Source organism: Oncorhynchus kisutch, linkage group LG10, assembly GCF_002021735.2.
Source record: "Oncorhynchus kisutch isolate 150728-3 linkage group LG10, Okis_V2, whole genome shotgun sequence".
NCBI lineage: Eukaryota > Metazoa > Chordata > Actinopteri > Salmoniformes > Salmonidae > Oncorhynchus > Oncorhynchus kisutch.
In genome coordinates this window covers 56,849,478-56,868,021 of record NC_034183.2, presented here as the reverse complement: position 1 = coordinate 56,868,021, position 18,544 = coordinate 56,849,478, and positions in this window count along the sequence as shown.

The window sequence follows — 18,544 nt, the reverse complement described above, 5'->3', positions numbered from 1 at the left end:
TAGAGAAGCCAAAAGAGCAGCAAACTGACCAGAATCATTGCCTCGCCTAACCCCCTCTGTAGATACAGTGAGCTCCAAAAGTATTGGGACAGTTGACACATTTGTTGTTGTTTTGGCTCTGTACTCCCAGCACTTTGGATTTGAAAAGATACAATGGCTGAGGTTAAAGTGCAGACTGTCAGCACTAATTAGAGGGTATTTTCATCCATATCTGTTTGTTTTGGTTGTGTTTCAGATGATTTTGTGCCCAATAGAAACTAATTGTAAATAATGTATTGTGTAATTATGTTTGTAAATAACTTTTATTGTAAATAAGAATATGTTTCTAAACACTTCTACGTTAATGTGGATGCTACCATGATTATGGCTAGTCCTGAATGAATCGGGAATAATGATGAGTGAGAAAGTTACAGACGCTATATCGTACTCTCAAGACTTGCTAACCTCTCACCATTAAAATAACGGGAGGTTAGAGGGTATGATATCTGTGCGTCTGAAATTTTCTGACTAAAAGGCATTTTTGGCCTCTCTACAGTACCACTCAACCGCCTTATTTTCTCATACACGCTGCTACTCTGACTACCTGCCACGAGAACAGTGGTCTATGAAAGGCTGCTATTTCACCCCCAGTCTGGGAGGTTGTGACCTCTATCAGAAGGAGGATAATGCCATAATAATGCTATGACGTCTGCACTGCTGCTGGACCATTACATTTCACGGAGGGTTAGAAAGGTCAGCACTCATTGGTATTCGCGTGATAAGGTTTGCTAAGACGTAATTTTCTATGAAGAGTTTATTTTATTTTACATTTCCCAATACCTAATGTTTAACACTAGAACCGCCATAGGCCGACGGCCACTGACGTTACATTTTTTAAATAGAAAAAACATTTGCAAAAATGAAGCAATGTCCGGTTTGGTTGTCAGAATTTTCAAAACACAAGCAGAAAAATATTAAGAGGATATTTACTTTTTTTTTTACCTTAACGGGCCAAGACAAATGTGTCAGAAGGAGTTGATACTAAGGTGCTGACGTGTCTCTCTCTCTTATCTAACTGAATTAATGATGTCAATGAATGAATGGGTGACAGCAACCAGATAGAAACAGATCATTGCGCACATGACTTCATGACTGAATTTGAATGAACTGAATGATGAGGGTGAAGAGGAGGATGAAGAGGGTGAATGAATTTAGAACAACAGTGTAAGAATTGTGGCCACAGTGCGTACTGCTCTAAATCCTGATCCTCCTTTACCATGGGAAAAATACAAATCTTTTTTGTTTCTACTTTGTCAGGAGAAACTGTAACGGGACTGTATTAATTACTCTAACTCTAGTACTAATCGAATCTACAAATAAAATGCATCAACGGTATTACACTGTCATGTTTTATTGTACGAGAAATTAAATACAACAAATATCCTTTACTATCTGTTTTTACATTTTCAGAAATATTTATTTGTGGGCCGTATAATTATTTTACTATGAAAGGCTGGAAATAATACAATCTCCCCTTAGTGAGAGTCAAGTCAGACAGTGAGTATAACTCGTCACAAGTTCACAAAGGCAAACCGCACCAAACCGACTGCGATCCTCTGCCTCCGATGTCTGAGCCTCGCAGGAGAAAAAGCAGAACAGGGCCAAGTGAGAAGGTGATCCCAACCAGCACGGTGAGCAAGAAGTCTTGGAAGAATGGCACGGTTTGGGTAGGAAAGAGCGTCAAGAGCGCATTTGACCTACGCCTCTTTTTCATTTCTACTGTGTAAAAAAAAGCTGTAACTGGACTTTATTACTTACTATAACGCTACTCTACTTGTTGTTTATGCATACAATTGTTTTTCCTCTGGGCTATTTATAACATGTTGGTGGTTAGTCCTACCTTTAAAGTAAATCCTTTGACCTGTGCGCCTTGCTGGTTGATAGTCTCTTTTTAGTTTCTACTGTTTCTACTATAACTCTAGTACTAATCAAATCTACAAATGAAATCAATCAAATGTGCGTCACGTGAGTGGGTTGAGTCTCTGATGTGATCTTCCTGTCTGGGTTGGCGCCCCCCCCCCCCCCCCCCCCTCCAGTATTTATGCTGCAGTAGTTTGTTTATGTGTCAGGGGGCTAGGGTCAGTTTGTTATATCTGGAGTACTTCTCCTGTTCTATTCGGTGTCCTGTGTGAATTTAAGTGTGCTCTCTCTAATTCTCTCTTTCTCTCTCTCGGAGGACCTGAGCCCTAAGACCATGCCTCAGGACTACCTGACATGATGACTCCTTGCTGTCCCCAGTCCACCTGGCCGTGCTGCTGCTCCAGTTTCAACTGTTCTGCCTCATTATTATTGGGCCATTCTGGTCATTTATGAACATTTGAACATCTTGGCCATGTTCTGTTATAATCTCCACCCGGCACAGCCAGAAGAGGACTGGCCACCCCACATAGCCTGGTTCCTCTCTAGGTTTCTTCCTAGGTTTTGGCCTTTCTAGGGAGTTTTTCCTAGCCACCGTGCTTCTACTCCTGCATTGCTTGCTGTTTGGGGTTTTAGGTTGGGTTTCTGTACAGCAGTTTGAGATATCAGCTGATGTACAAAGGGCTATATAAATACATTTGATTTGATTTGATTTGATATTACATTGTAATGTTTTGATTTGAAGAGAAGCAAAAATAGGCAAGGCCTAGGTCTTGCAGTAGCATATTCATTTGTAGTATAAAACATATTCCTACATGTACTTCAAAATATATGACACAGAACTTTTTCAAAATAAACTAAATATTCTTAAGACACGACTACATTCATTCCATATGTGTTTTTAATGGTATTTACTTAGGTTGACAACACAGTAGATGCATCTAATGCGTATGCTAATAGTGACAGCTGACAATGTTCTCTAGCAGAGACCTGAATTGCTAAAAGGCAAAGTGGTTTGAGTGTTAATGTCTTCATGTGGAAAATAAGACACAATTAGGCTCACACCTGGAGCCCGTACAGAAATGTGCATCATTAGTTAGCATAAACCCATCTCGCCAAGCAAGCCACACATGCAGGCAAGCACAACCAAACATACACACACTCCAAAAGGTGCCCAGAGTGATACAGCAGCTCCTCACATAGGTAACACATCCGCTACATACAGTTCGAAGTCGGAAGTTTACATACACGTAGGCTGTAGTCATTAAAACCTGTTTCTCAACCACTCCACAAATTTCTCGTGAACAAACTACTGTTTTGGCAAGTCGGTTAGGACATCTACTTTGTTTACGACACAAGTATATTTATCCAAAAATTGTTTACAGACAGATGATTTCACTTATACATCGCTGTATCACTATTCCAGTGGGTCAAAAGTTTACATACACTTAGTTGACTGTGCCTTTAAAAAGCTTGGAAAAATTCCAGAAAATGATGTCAATGCCTTCTGATAGGCTAATTGATATAATTTGAGTCAATTGGAGGTGTACCTGTGGATGTATTCCAAAGCCTACCTTCAAACTCAGTGCCTCTTTGCTTGACATCATGGAAAAATCAAAAGAAATCAGCCAAGACCTGGTAGACCTCCACAAGTCTGGTTCATCCTTGGGAGCAATTTACAAATGCCTGAAGGTACCATGTTCATCTGTACAAACAATAGTACGCAAGTATAAACACTATGGGACCACGCAGCCGTCATACCACTCAGGAAGGAGACGTGTTTTGTCTCCTAGAGATGAACGTACTTTGGAGCGAAAAGTGCAAATCAATCCCAGAGCAACAGCAAAGGACCTTGTGCAGATGCTGGAGGAAACAGGTACAACAAGTATCTATATCCACATTAAAACGAGTCCTATATCAACATAACCTGAAAGGCCGCTCAGCAAGGAAGAAGCCACTGCTCCAAAACCGCCATAAAAAAGCCAGACGACGGTTTGCAACTGCCCATGGGGACAAAGATCGTACTTTTTGGAGAAATGTCCTCTGGTCTGATGAAACAAAAATAGAACTGTTTGTCCATAATGACCATCGTTATGTTTGGAGGAAAAAGGGGGATGCTTGCAAGCCGAAGAACAACATCCCAACCGTGAAGCACGGGGGTGTCAGCATCATGTTGTGGGGGTGCTTTGCTGCAGGAGGGACTGGTGTACTTCACAAAATAGATGGCACCATGAGGAGGGAAAATTATTATTATTATATATTTTTTTATTTCACCTTTATTTAACCAGGTAGGCTAGTTGAGAACAAGTTCTCATTTACAACTGCGACCTGGCCAAGAATAAAGCAAAGCAGTTCGACACATACAACAACACAGAGTTACACATGGAATAAACAAACATACAGTCAATAATACAGTAGAAAAAGTCTATATACAGTGTGTGCAGATGAGGTAAGATAAGGGAGATAAGGCAATAAATAGGCCATGGTGGCGAATTAATTACAATATCCCAATTAAACAGCAGAGTGATTGATGTGCAGAAGATGAACGTTTAAGTAGAGATATTGGGGTGCAAAGGAGCAAGATAAATAAATACAGTATGGGGATGAGTTAGTTGGATGGGCTATTTACAGATGAGCTATGTACAGGTGCAGTGATCTGCTTTGACAGCTGGTGCTTAAAGCTAGTGAGGGAGATATGAGTCTCCAGCTTCAGTGATTTTTGCAATTAGTTTCAGTCATTGGCAGCAGAGAACTGGAAGGAAAGGCGGCCAAAGGAGGAATTGGCTTTGGGGGTGACTAGTGAGATATACCTGCTGGAGTGTGTGCTATGGGTGGGTGCTGCTATGGTGACCAGTGAGCTGAGATAAGGTGGGGCTTTACCTAGCAGAGACTTGTAGATGACCTGGAGCCAGTGGGTTTGGCGACAAGTATGAAGCAAGGGCCAGCCAACGAGCGCGTACAGGTCACAATGGTGGGTAGTATATGGGGCTTTGGTGACAAAACAGATGGCACTGTGATAGACTGCATCCAATTTGTTGAGTAGAGTGTTGGAAGCTATTCTGTAAATGACATCGCCGAAGTCGAGGATCGGTATGATGGTCAGTTTTACAAGGGTATGTTTGGCAGCATGAGAGAAGAATGCGTTGTTGCAAAATAGGAAGCCGATTCTAGATTTAATTTTGGATTGGAGATGCTGTAACGATCATCTGTGGTGGAAGAAGGTGAGGACCAAAGCGCAGCGTGGTAAGTGTTAATATTTATAATAAAATAACTGAACATTGAACAAAACAACAAACGCCAAACGAACAGTCCCGTAAGGTGAATGGAAAAAACACTAAACAGGAAATAATCAACCACAAAACACAGGTGGGAAAAGGCTACCTAAGTATGATTCTCAATCAGAGACAACGAACGACACCTGCCTCTGATTGAGAACCATACCCGGCCAAACACAAAACCACAACATAGAAAAAGAACATAGACTACCCACCCCAACTCACGCCCTGACCAAACTTAAACAAAGACATAACAAAGGAACTAAGGTCAGAACGTGACAGATGCTTAATGTGAGTATGGAAGGAGAGTTTACAGTCTAACCAGACACCTAGGTATTTGTCGTTGTCCACATATTCTAAGTCACAACCGTCCAGAGTAGTGATGCTGGACAGGCGGGCAGGTGCGGGCAGCAATCGGTTGAAGAGCATGCATTTAGTTTTACTTGTATTTAAGAGCAGTTGGAGGCAACGGAAGGAGAGTTGTACGGCATTGAAGCTCGTCTGGAGGTTAGTTAACACAGTGTCCAAAGAAGGGCCAGAAGTATACAGAATGGTTTCATGTGCGTAGAGGTGGATCAGATAATCACCAGCAGCAAGAGCGACATCATTGATGGATACAGAGAAGAGAGTGGGCCTGAGAATTGAACCCTGTGGCACCCCCATAGAGACCGTCAGAGGTCCAGACAACAGGCCCTCCAATTTAACACACTGAACTCTATCAGAGAAGTAGTTGGTGAACCAGGTGAGGCAGTCATTTGAGAGACCAAGGCTGTTGAGTCTGCCGATAAGAATGTGGTGATTGACAGAGTCGAAAGCCTTGGCCAGGTCGATGAATATGGCTGCATAGTAATGTCTCTTATCGATGGCGGTTATGATATTGTTTAAGACCTGGAGCGTGGCTGAGGTGCACCCATGACCAGCTCTGAAACATGATTGCATAGCGGAGAAGGTACGGTGGGATTCGAAATGGTCGGTAATCTGTTTATTAACTTGGCTTTCGAAGACCTTAGAAAGGCAGGGTAGGATAGATATAGGTCTGTAGCAGTTTGGGTCTAGAGTGTCACCCCCTTTGAAGAGGGGGATGATCGCGGCAGCTTTCCAATCTTTGGGAGTCTCAGACGATAGGAAAGAGAGGTTGAACAGGCTAGTAATAGGTGTTGCAACAATTTCGGCAGATCATTTTAGAAATAGAGTGTCCAGATTGTCTACCCCGGCTGATTTGTAGGTGTCCAGATTTTTCAGCTCTTTCAGAACATCAGCTGTCTGGATTTGGGTGAAGGAGAAATCTGGGAGTCTTGGGCGAGTTGCTGTGGTGGGTGCCGGGCAGTTGAACAGGGTAGGAGTAGCCAGGTGGAAAGCATGGCCAGCCTTAGAAAAATGCTTATTGAAATTCTCAATTATTGTGGATTTATCGATGGTGACGGTGTTTCCTAGCCTCAGTGCAGTGGGCAGCTGGGAGGAGGTGCTCTTATTCTCCATTCTTATTCTGCTCTTGTCCCAGAACTTTTTGAGTTTGTCCTACAGGATGCAAATTTCTGTTTGAAAAAGCTAGCCTTAGCTTTCCAAACTGCCTGTGTATATTGGTTCCTAACTTCCCTGAAAAGTTGCATATCACGGGGACTATTCGATGCTAATGCAGTACGCCACAGGGTGTTTTTGTCTGGTCAAGGATAGTCCGGTTCCTGTTTAAACATTTTTTGAATGGGGCATGCTTATTTAAGATGGTGAGGAAGGCACTTTTAAAGAATAACCAGGCATCCTCTACTGACGGGATGAGGTCAATATCATTCCAGGATACCCCGCCCAGGTCGATTAGAAAGGCCTGCTGAAGTGTTTTAGGTAGCATTTGACATTGATGAGGGGTGGTCGCTTGACCGCAGACCCATTACAGATGCAGGCAATGAGGCAGTGATCGCTGAGATCTTGGTTGAAAACAGCTGAGGTGTATTTGGAGGGCAAATTGTTTTGGATGATATCTATGAGGGTGTCCAAGGATTTGGGGTTGTGCCTGGTAGATTCATTGATCCTTTGTGTGAGATTGAGGGCATCAAGTTTAGATTGTAGGATGGACGGGGTGTTAAGCATGTCCCAGTTTAGGTCACCTAGCAGCACGAGCTCTGAAGATAGATGGGGGGCAATCAATTCACATATGGTGTCTAGTGCACATCTAGGTGCAGAGGGTGTTCTACAAAAAGCGGCAATGGTGGGAGACTTGTTTCTGGAAAGGTGGATTTTTAAAAGTAGAAGCTCGAATTGTTTGGGCACAGACCTGGATAGTAAGACAGAACACTGCAGGCTATCTCTGCAGTAGATAGCAACTCTGCCCCCTTTGGCAGTTATATCTTGGCAGTTCTATCTTGGCGGAAAATGTTATAGTTAGGGATGGACATTTCAGTGATTTCTGTGGTCTTCCTAAGACAGGATTCAGACACGGCTAAGACATCCGGGTTGGCAGAGTGTGCTAAAGCAGTGAATAAAACAAACTTAGGGAGGAGGCTTCTAAAGTTAAGATGCATGAAACCAAGGCATTTACGGTTACAGAAGTCAACAAATGAGAGCACCTGGGGAATAGGAGTGGAGCTAGGCACTGCAGGTCCTGGATTAACCTTTACATCACCAGAGGAACAGAGGAGGAGTAGGATAGGGGTATGGCTAAAGGCTATAAGAACTGGTTGTCTAGTACGTTCGGAACAGAGAGCAAAAGGAGTAGGTTTCTGGGCACGATAGAATAGATTCAAGGCATAATGTACAGGCAAAGGTATGGTAGGATAAGAATACATTGGAAGTAAACCTAGGCATTGAGTGATGATGAGAGATGTATTGTCTCTAGAAACATTTAAACCAGGTGATGTAGTCACATATGTGGGAGGTGGAACTAAATGGTAGGTTAAGGCATATTGAACAGGGCTAGAGGATATACAGTGAAATAAAGCAATAATCAACCAGAACAGTAATGGACAAGGCATATTGACATTAGGGAGAGGCATGCGTAGCCGAGTGATCATAGGGGTCCAGTGAGTGGTTGGGCTGGCTGGAGACACGATGATTCAGACAACTAGCAGGCCGGGGCTAGCAAGCTAGCAAAAGGGCCTTGGAGGGACGTCGCAACGGAGGAAATTCCGTTTTAGCCTCCTCGTGTGGTTCCATCGATAGACCAGTCGTGAGGGATTAGTAGGATTCCGTGTAGCGGAGGGGTCCTGTCCGATTGGAAAATGGATCTATTCAGCTAACAGTTCAATATGCTCTAGACAGCTAGCGGGCCGCAGATTACAGGCTAGCAGATGGGCATTCAGGGGACGTCGCGACGGAGGGGCCTGTTGGAAAAACAAACCTCGGGCAGATTACGTCGGTAGTCCAGTTGTGATGGATAAGTAGGGCTTCGTGTAGGAAAAGGGGCCCAGAACGATTGGCAAAATAGGAATAGTGGCCCGAGAAATTGGCCGATGGACCTATTAGCTAACAATATATCCATTATGTGGATATATTGAAGCAACATCTCAAGACTACTCAAAACTACAAAGAGTCACTCATTGGCCACATTACTAAGGTCGCCAACACATCTATTGGTCTCGGGGTGTTTCTAAGGGTATGGAAGTCGTCCATAATAACGGCCATCTTTAAATCGGGCGACCCTGCTGACGTGAGTAACTACAGGCCCATTAGTATACTACCTGTGGTGTCAAAGGTTGTTGAAAAGTGTGTAACAGAACAACTGATTGCCCACCTCAACAACAGCCCCTTCACATTACACTCCATGCAGTTTGGCTTCAGAGCGAAACACTCCACAGATACGGCCAACTGCTTTCTTCTGGAAAATGTGAAGTCCAAGATGGACAAAGGGGGAATTGTTGGGGCTGTGTTTCTGGACCTAAGGAAGGCTTTTGATACTGTTAACAATGAGATTGTCATCACAAAATTGTCCAAGTTCAACTTTTCCCCAGATGCCTTGAGATGGATGAAATCATACCTTGAAGGCAGAACTCAGTGTGTCAGAGTGAGCCATGAGCTGTCGCCCACTTTTAGCTATGATGTGGGCGTGCCCCAAGGGTCAATACTGGGGCCCCTCCCCTCCTGTTCAGCCTGTACATTAATGATCTGTACTGGGTCTAAAGTTCAAATGTATGCAGATGATACAGTGATATATGTGTATATGCATGCAAAGAGCAAACAACAAGCTGCTCAAGAACTCACTACTGTAATTGTCCAGGTTACAAAGTGGCTCAGTGACTTGTGTTTGCATCTCAATGTGAAAAAACTGTTTGCATGTACTTCACAAAGAGGGCAACATATGCTACTGAACCAGATGTCTATGTGTCAGGGGAGAAGCTCCAGGTGGTATCTGATTTTAAGTACCTTGGCATCATACTTGATTCCAACCTATCTTTTAAAAAGCATGTGAAAAAGGTCATTCAACCTAGCTAATTTCTGATTTATACGAAATTGTTTGACTACAGAGGTAATAAAACTGTACTTCAACTCTATGATACTCCCCCACTTAACATACTGCTTGACTAGTTGGGCCCAAGCTTGCTGTACAACATTAAAACCTATTCAGTCTGTCTACAAACAGGCTCTCAAAGTGCTTGATAGGAAGCCCAATAGCCATCAATACTGTTACATCCTCAGAAAGCATGAGCTCCTGAGTTGGGAAAATCTTGTGCAATACACCGACGCAAGTCTTGTATTCGAGGTCCTAAATGGCCTGGCTCCCCCTCCACTCAATATTTTTGTTCAACAGAAAACCCAAACATATGGCAGCAGATCCACAAGGTCTGCCATGAGAGGTGACTGTATAGTTCCCTTAAGGAAAAGCACCTTTAGTAAATCCGCTTTCTCTGTGAGAGCTTCCCATGTCTGGAATACACTGCCATCAGACACATACAACTGCACCACCTATCACACTTTCACAAAATGTATGAAGACATGGCTAAAGGTCAATCAGATTTCTGAACATAATCCCTAGCTGTGTATTGCCGCTTTCCATGTTGTCTGTTGTCTGTAGCTTGTGAGGTGTGGAAACACTTTGTTGCTTTTATGAATTTTGTCTTGCTGCTTTTTGTTCTATGTTGCTCTGCCTGTATGCTACTTCTTGCTTGTCCTATGTTGCTCTGTCTGTATGCTATGTCTTGTTTGTCCTATGTTGCTCTGTCTGTATGCTATGTCTTGCTTGTCCTATGTTGCTCTGTCTGTATGCTATGTCTTGCTTGTCCTATGTTGCTCTGTCTGTATGCTATGTCTTGTTTGTCCTATGTTGCTCTGCGTGTGCTCACTGCTCAATGATTGTCTGTATTGTAATTGTTTTTAATAACCTGCCCAGGGACTGAGGTTGAAAATTAGCCGGTTGGCTAAAACCGGCACTTTTACTGAAGCGTTGATTAATGTGCACTGTACCTGTAAAAAATAAAATAAACTAAAATTCAGACATCAGTTAAAGCTTGGTCACAAATGGGTCTTCCAAATGGACAATGACCTCAAGCATACTTCCAAAGTTGTGGCAAAATGGCTTAAGGACAACAAAGTCAAGGTATTGGAGTGGCCATCACAAAGCCCTGCCCTCAATCCTATAGAAAAGTTGTGTGCAGAACTGAAAAAGTGTGTGCGAGCAAGGAGGCCTACAAACCTGACTCAGTTACACCAGCTCTGTCAGGAGGAATGGGCCAAAATTCCTTGTGGGAAGCTTGTGGAAGGCTACCCAAAACTTTTGATCCAAGTAAAAAAATGTGAAGGCAATGCTACCAAATACTAAATTAGTGTATGTAAACTTCTGACCCACTGGGAATGTGATGAAAGAAATAAAAGCTGAAAGAAATCATTCTCTCTACTATTATTCTGACATTTCACATTCTTAAAATTAAGTGGTGATCCTAAATGGCCTAAGACAGGAAATCTTTACTAGGATTAAATGTCAGGAATTGTGAAAAACTGAGTTTAAATGTATTTGGCTAAGGTACATGTAAACTTTCAACTTCAACTGAATTGACATTTCTAATCTGTGATTAGTAGGGAGATGTACAGTTGTGGCCAAAAGTTTTGAGGATGACACAAATATTGATTTGAACAAAGTCTGCTGCCTCAGTTTGTATGATGGCAATTTGCATATACTCCAGAATGTTATGAAGAGTGATCAGATGGATTGCATTTAATTGCAAAGTCCCTCTTTGCCATGCAAATGAACTGAATCCCAAAAAAGCATTTCCACTGCATTTCAGCCCTGCCACAAAAGGACCAGCTGACATCATGTCAGTGATTCTCACTAACACAGGTGTGAGTGTTGACGAGGACAAGGCTGGAGATCACTCTGCCATGCTGATTGAGTTAGAATAACAGACTGGAAGCTTCAAAAGGAGGGTGGTGCTTGGAATCATTGTTCTTCCTCTGTCAACCATGGTTACCTGCAAGGAAAAATGTGCAGTCATCATTGCTTTGCACAAAAAGGACTTCACAGGCAAGGATATTGCTGCCTGTAAGATTGCACCTAAATCAACCATTTATGGGATCATCAAGAACTTCAAGGAGAGCGGTTCAATTGTTGTGAAGAAGGCTTCAGAGCGCCCAAGAAAGTCTAGCAAGCGTCAGGACCGTCTCCTAAAGTTGATTCAGCTGCGGAATCGGGGCACCACCAGTACAGAGCTTGCTCAGGAATGTCAACAGGCAGGTGTGAGTGCATCTGCACGCACAGTGAGGCGAAGACTTTTGGAGGATGGTCTGGTGTCAAGAAGGGCAGCAAAGAAGCCACTTCGCTCCAGGAAAAACATCAGGGACAGACTGATATTCTGCAAAAGGTGCAGGGATTGGACTGGGGTGAAGTCATTTTCTCTGATGAATCCCCGTTTCGATTGTTTGGGGCATCTGGAAAAAAAGCTTGTCCGGAGAAGACAAGGTGAGCGCTACCATTAGTCCTGTGTCATGCCAACAGTAAAGCATCCTGAGACCATTCATGTGTGGGGTTGCTTCTCAGCCAAGGGAGTGGGCTCACTCACAATTTTGCCTAAGAACAGAAAAAAGAATGCTACCAACACATCCTCCGAGAGCAACTTCTCCCAACCACCCAGGAACCGTTTGGTGACGAACAATGCCTTTTCCAGCATGATGGAGCACATTGCCATAAGGCAAAAGTGATAACTAAGTGGTTATGGGAACAAAACATCAATATTTTACGTCCATGGCCAGGAAACTCCCCAGACCTTAATCCCATTGAGAACTTGTGGTCAAGAGGCGGGTGGACAATAAAAAATAAAAAATTCTGACAAACTCCAAGCACTGATTATGCAAGAACGGGCTGCCATCATGTGGTCCAGAAGTTAATTGACAGTATGCCAGGGCGGATTGCAGAGGTCTTGAAAAAGAAGGGTCAACACTGCAAATATTGACTCTTTGCATCAACTTCATGTAATTCTCAATAAAAGCCTTTGACACTTATGAAATGCTTGAAATTATACTTCAGTATTCCATAGTAACATCTGACAAAAATATCTAAAGACACTGAAGCAGCAAACTTTGTGGAAATTAATATTTGTGCCATTCTCAAAACTTTTGGCCACAACTGTACTGTCACATGTGATGACGCTGGAGAGACGAAGCAGGTAAGAGGCCACGGAGGCGGTTGAGGAGGCGGACAAAGACTATGGTGGAGTGGGGTCCACGTCCCGCGCCAGAGCCACCACCACGGACAGACACCCACCCAGACCCTCCCCTATAGGTTCAGGTTTTGTGGCCGGAGTCTGCACCTTTGGGGGGGGGGGGGGGGGGTTCTGACCTTAGTTCCTTTGTTATGTCTTTGTTTTAGTATGGTCAGGGTGTGAGTTGGGTGGGTTGTCTATGTTCTTTTTTCTAGATTTTGGGATTTTCTGTGTTCGGCCTGGAATGGTTCTCAATCAGAGGCAGCTGTCAATCGTTGTCCCTGATTGAGAATCATACTTAGGTAGCCTGGTTTCACTTTTGAGTTGTGGGTGTTTATTTTTCCGTTTCAGTGTTTGCACCATTCGGGACTGTTTCGGTTTTCATTTTGATTCTCTTGTTCTTTTGTATTTTGTATTCATTAAATCATTAAATCATTGTGGATACATACCACGCTGCATTTTGGTCCGATCCTTGCTACTCCTCGTCAGAAGAAGAGGACGAGAATCGTTACAGGGACGTTACAGATAATTGTATGTGTGGGGTTACAGAGATGAGGTAGTCATTCAAAAATCATGTCAAACACTATTATTGCACACATAGTGAGTCCATGCAACTTGTGACAGACTTGCCATAACAAAGGGGTTAAATAATTCATTACTTCATTTTTCATTAATTTGCACACATTTCCAAAAACAGAAAAGTCTTAAAAGACATTAGTAATACAGTACATCAAAACAAAAGTACAGACTCCTGCCAACTAATATCAACGCTTATATTTAGTTTAGAATAATTTTTCTGCCTTCTGTAAGTTTAAGAAACATTACCTTGTGCCTTTGTAATTCCTTTACCAAAACGCCACATATCTTTAAGATATTTTCAAATTTCTCTCCCTCATGAGGAGGGAGGATAATGAAAGGTCACAGAAGTAACAAGGTAGACCTATCAATTAGTTAGTGTTTTAATTGATATACAGTTTGTTTATTCATTATTAAGTGTTATCAAATTGGTAAGATCATTTATGCAATTGAATAGGCTACAATGGGAAATCCTAGTAGTCACAAACCAGAGTTGGCTCACCTGCTACTGTCCTACCTTCACTGACATACTGTTATGTTCAGATCATTACTGTTTTCTTTCTCTTTCTGTTATCTGATGGTCAAAGCAAGTGTGAAAAGTCTGGACAACCCCCCCCCCCCCCTCTCTCTTCTCTTCTCTCTCCAATTAATGTCACCTCTTCTGGCTCTTACTGACACCTACCCATGAGCCCCCTCTCTTTCTGTTTGCTGTAACCAGCATCCTCGCCCACTGAGCAGCACCGACCATCATCTACAGATGATAAATCCGGACTATGCAAATAAAGTGTGACCAAAAACCCGGATTAAAAAAAACGTTAACTGTCATGGGCTAGTTGATCTGGATAATTCTGACAAGCTATCAATAGCTCTCTAAGGTCTGCAATGACTGATTTGACAAGAGGAAAACTGCTGATGCACTACCTAACTTCGAAATTGCACCTGTGCTTTCTGCAATTACAACTTTCAAGACTAAGTTGAAAGCCTGACTGAGTTTGGGAACCACTGCAGTACAGAAAGAAAAGTAGAGTATAGTATAGTACTGAACTCTACTGTACTGTACTGTACTCCACTGTACGCTACTGACCTCTACTGTGCTGTGCTTCAATGTCCATACTTGTGAAACATAGACGTCTATGATTGGTTTAAATTTGGTCCCGTTTGGACCAACCAAATATAACTTTTGTTTGGAGGTGGAGCTCATAAAAAATAATAGCCAGTGTGTAAATAATACCTAAATATGCAAAGGAGGATATTGCATATTTCTACCTATGTGTACCTATTTAGGATACCTCACCATGAAGAGAATGACATTCATATCCATAATTATGCATTTCTGTGTAGTACTGTTCATAGACCCATGATGATTTCCTTTATCGCAATTCTGTTACCGGGTGGAAAAACTTAGCATCTGCACAGTTTTCCCAGTAAATATGTTTTTGTAAGATGTTCGGAGTAAATTCTTAAAGCTGCTATTTTTTGGGGCAACCTGACCAAATTCACATAGAAATTGGAGTTATAGATCTGTCATTCTCATTGAAAGCAAGTCTATGAAGCGGTAGATCTGTTCTCTCTTTGTTATTTCTATGCTTCCAGTTCTTAAGTTTAGTTTTTTGCGTATTTTACTTTCAGATTTATACACCAGCTTCAAACAGCTGAAAATACAATACTTTTGGTTATGGGAAAATATTTTTCACAGCATTTTAGATGGTACAATGATTCTCTACACTATACTTTCATGTTTTGTCACAGAAACTATTAGACTATTTCTGCATAGTGCATCTTTAAAAGTAGTTATTGCGCATAGAGTTGAATGGTTTGTTAAACTTTGAAATCAATGGTTTTTGTTCGGCAAACATTTTAAGTGAGAAATCTGAGTCTCAGCGTTACCATGGAATTGTCCATTCACAACAATCTCCCATTTCACACTGACCTATTTCACACTGTCTTTGAACCTGTATGCATAACGGGTTCGCTCACCGAGTGTGTGATGGTGTGCCTCTACAGGTTTCTACCTCAAGTAACATCCACACAGGGAATATCCTGATATCTTTATTAGTCCTGGTCTAGTCAATAGTGAGCCCCATCAGGTGGATTCCTTGCAGACCACAAATCACATTTCATTCCCTTTTTCAATTACCCAGCAGGCAGCAGTCAGGCAGGCAGGTCAGCCCTGGTGAGTGGAGGGCCAGTTCTGATGATGTGGTTTCCAGCTCAATCACAGACTGTTTGTAGGAGGGGAGGGAGCTCAGGCTGCCTGCATGCCAGATTAAACGCATCGTAATGGCTGCCCTAATGTTAACTATCCTAGAGAGAGAGAGAGAGAGAGAGAGAGAGAGAGAGAGAGAGAGAGAGAGAGAGAGAGGGAGAGAGAGAGAGAGAGAGAGAGAGAGAGGGAGGGAGAGACAGGTGAGATAATGTGACTCATGGAACTCCCTCTTCCTGATTCATATGGGGAGCACCTGAAAACATCTGAATTGTCATCGCTTCAACTGCATTGTGCTGCCAATCACCCATGGCTGTACTACAAGTACTGGGAAAGCATTCACACCAAGCGAGGTTAGGTATTACTATAGTACAGCATTTATATATCATGCATTGTTATTGTTAATTGGTGCATTGTCTCAGGGTGTTAGTTGCTTTGTATAGTACCCTACCCACCATCAGCCATGGTTAGTCTCTCCATCCCTCAGACATGTAGCAGTCAAGGCCATTGTCCTTCTGCTCTCTGTAAAACGTTTTTGTCAGGTTCCACCCTCACAAGGGGCGATCGAAAAGAACATGGCATAATCAAACAATGAACAGAATGATAATTCTGACTGAGAGATGAAGGTAAAGGTCAAAGCCAAAGCCCGGGTGGGAACTATACCATGCCAGCGTCAGTTCGTTTACAGCATCATTCCACTCATGGAATATTTATTGAGGCAGATGCTTAAATCCTAAAACGTGTGTATGCTCCCTGCATCTGTGTTTGCTCTGTGTGCCATTCTCCATCCTCAAGGTAATACAAATAGATATTAACACACAACACAGGCATTGTTGGAATTCCTATGTTGTACAAAGCGCTGGTAGCCTGTGAGGAGGAATGGCTAGGTGATGTTACGGAAGTCCTGGAAGTGCATCCTCCTCTTTGAAATCACATAATATTTCTTGTTTTATCTTGAAACGCCAGATGGTATAGCAACGGTGCAAAAGGGAATTGAGGAACAAATGCAATGTGCAGATTTTTTTCCCTTCACAAAATCCCCCACTTTTGAATGAGACGGGCACATGCATGGTGCACTCACCATAGAAATTATTCATTTAAAAACAACATTTGAATGCATGTCACTAGTTCCACAGCTTTGCCAGGTTAACCATAAAAAAACATTCCAGATTGTGTGTACTGCAATGTAAAAACGCAATCAAAATCAGGGAGATGGTATCAAACATGGATGGAAGGAACCCACTGGGCACAGTTCAAAGTCTAGTTTTGTTTTCGATTTACATTTGGTTCAGTTGTCAACTAATGTAAATTCAACGATAAATCAACTAATAGTGTCACCATGTCATTGGATTTAGGTTAAAAGTTGAGTGAAAAAAAATATGAAATGGCCTTACTTTGATTACTTTTTGCAAATCCAATCAGTTTTTCACATTGATTTTTTGGTTGAAATGACGTGGAAACAACGTTAGGTCAACCAGTTTTTGCCCAGTGTGGAAGCATGAGCAGAGAAGCCTTGAAATGAGGTGGAACCGACAAGATCTCTCACTGTAAAATGGGAAAACATAGCCATGGGAAGACAGTGTAGGTATGTCTTTTTTATTCGACATTCGACAGTAAAACTAGTAAAACAGTAAAACTAGTTTCATATATCAAATTTTACAATACATTTTTGTGGAGTTTATCTGCTGTCACATTTTGCATTGTTTCTCATGAGTTCTATGCTGTTGCTCTACTCTCTTCTCTACACCAGAAGGCACTTACCTGACATGTGTCCAACCTAACAACTTGTGCTTCACTTCCTCTATGCTATCTTAAATACCTCCCCTTTGAGTGTTTCTGGGAAAAAATACTCAAATTGCTTTGTTACGCTTGATGGCAACAAGTACAGTGGGCGGCTTCCGGCTCATACTCTGCATGCATATTAGAGGCCATTCTAGAAGGAGGCTCTGATTTAGGCATGATCAATGGCAGAGCTCAGTGGGCATAAACTGGTTGAATCTATAAAAATCAACGTTGTTTTATCGTAATTTGTCAACGTATTCAGGAGTGTTAGGTAACCTATTGTGTTGGGCCAGTAACCGATAGGTCGCTGGTTCAAATCCTGGAGCCAACTAGGTGAGAAATCGGTCGCTGTGCCCTTGAGCAAGGCACTTAATCCTAATTGCTCCTGCAAGTCGGTCTGGATATGAACGTCTGATAAATGGCTGAACTGTACGTTCAAACTGCAGTGTGATGTGGAAATTTCAACCACAGGGTAATTTGATCCATTTTCAGCATAGACAAACCTTGTATAAAATATGTTGAATTTGTACCTTTGAAACAACGTCAGATCTTCAACGTTTCATCCATTAATAACATTCTGGACAACACCTCCTACTGGAGAGTTGATTTCTCTACAGCCATTAATTCGGTCTCCCATACAGGGTTTTAACCAAGCCCAGCTTAGCTTTGATATTTGTCACTGACTACTACCAATGTGCTATCGTGAGAATGATTATTGAGCGATCTCTTATATTCACTGTTGCTATCGAAGTCATTCCAAAGGTTAGGTTTAACAGAGCAAATTAAATGTAACCATACTTTATAGTCAAATATGATCAATGATACTATTTAGGCCTACACTCTTAGAAAAAAGGGTTCCAAAAGGGGCCAGACTACACTCCTGGGCCAGACTACACTCAATCATATGACCCACTGAAGAGATGAGTCTTCAGTAAAGACTTAAAGGTCTTCTTATGTAATCATAGGTCAAGGTCCTAAACGATATCTTAACCGCCATCGATAAGAAACATTACTGTGCAGCCGTATTCATTGATCTGGCCAAGGCTTTCGACTCTGTCAATCACCATATCCTCATCGGCAGACTCGACAGCCTTGGTTTCTCAAATGATTGCCTCGCCTGGTTCACCAACTACTTCTCTGATAGAGTTCAGTGTGTCAAATCGGAGGGTCTGCTGTCCGGACCTCTGGCAGTC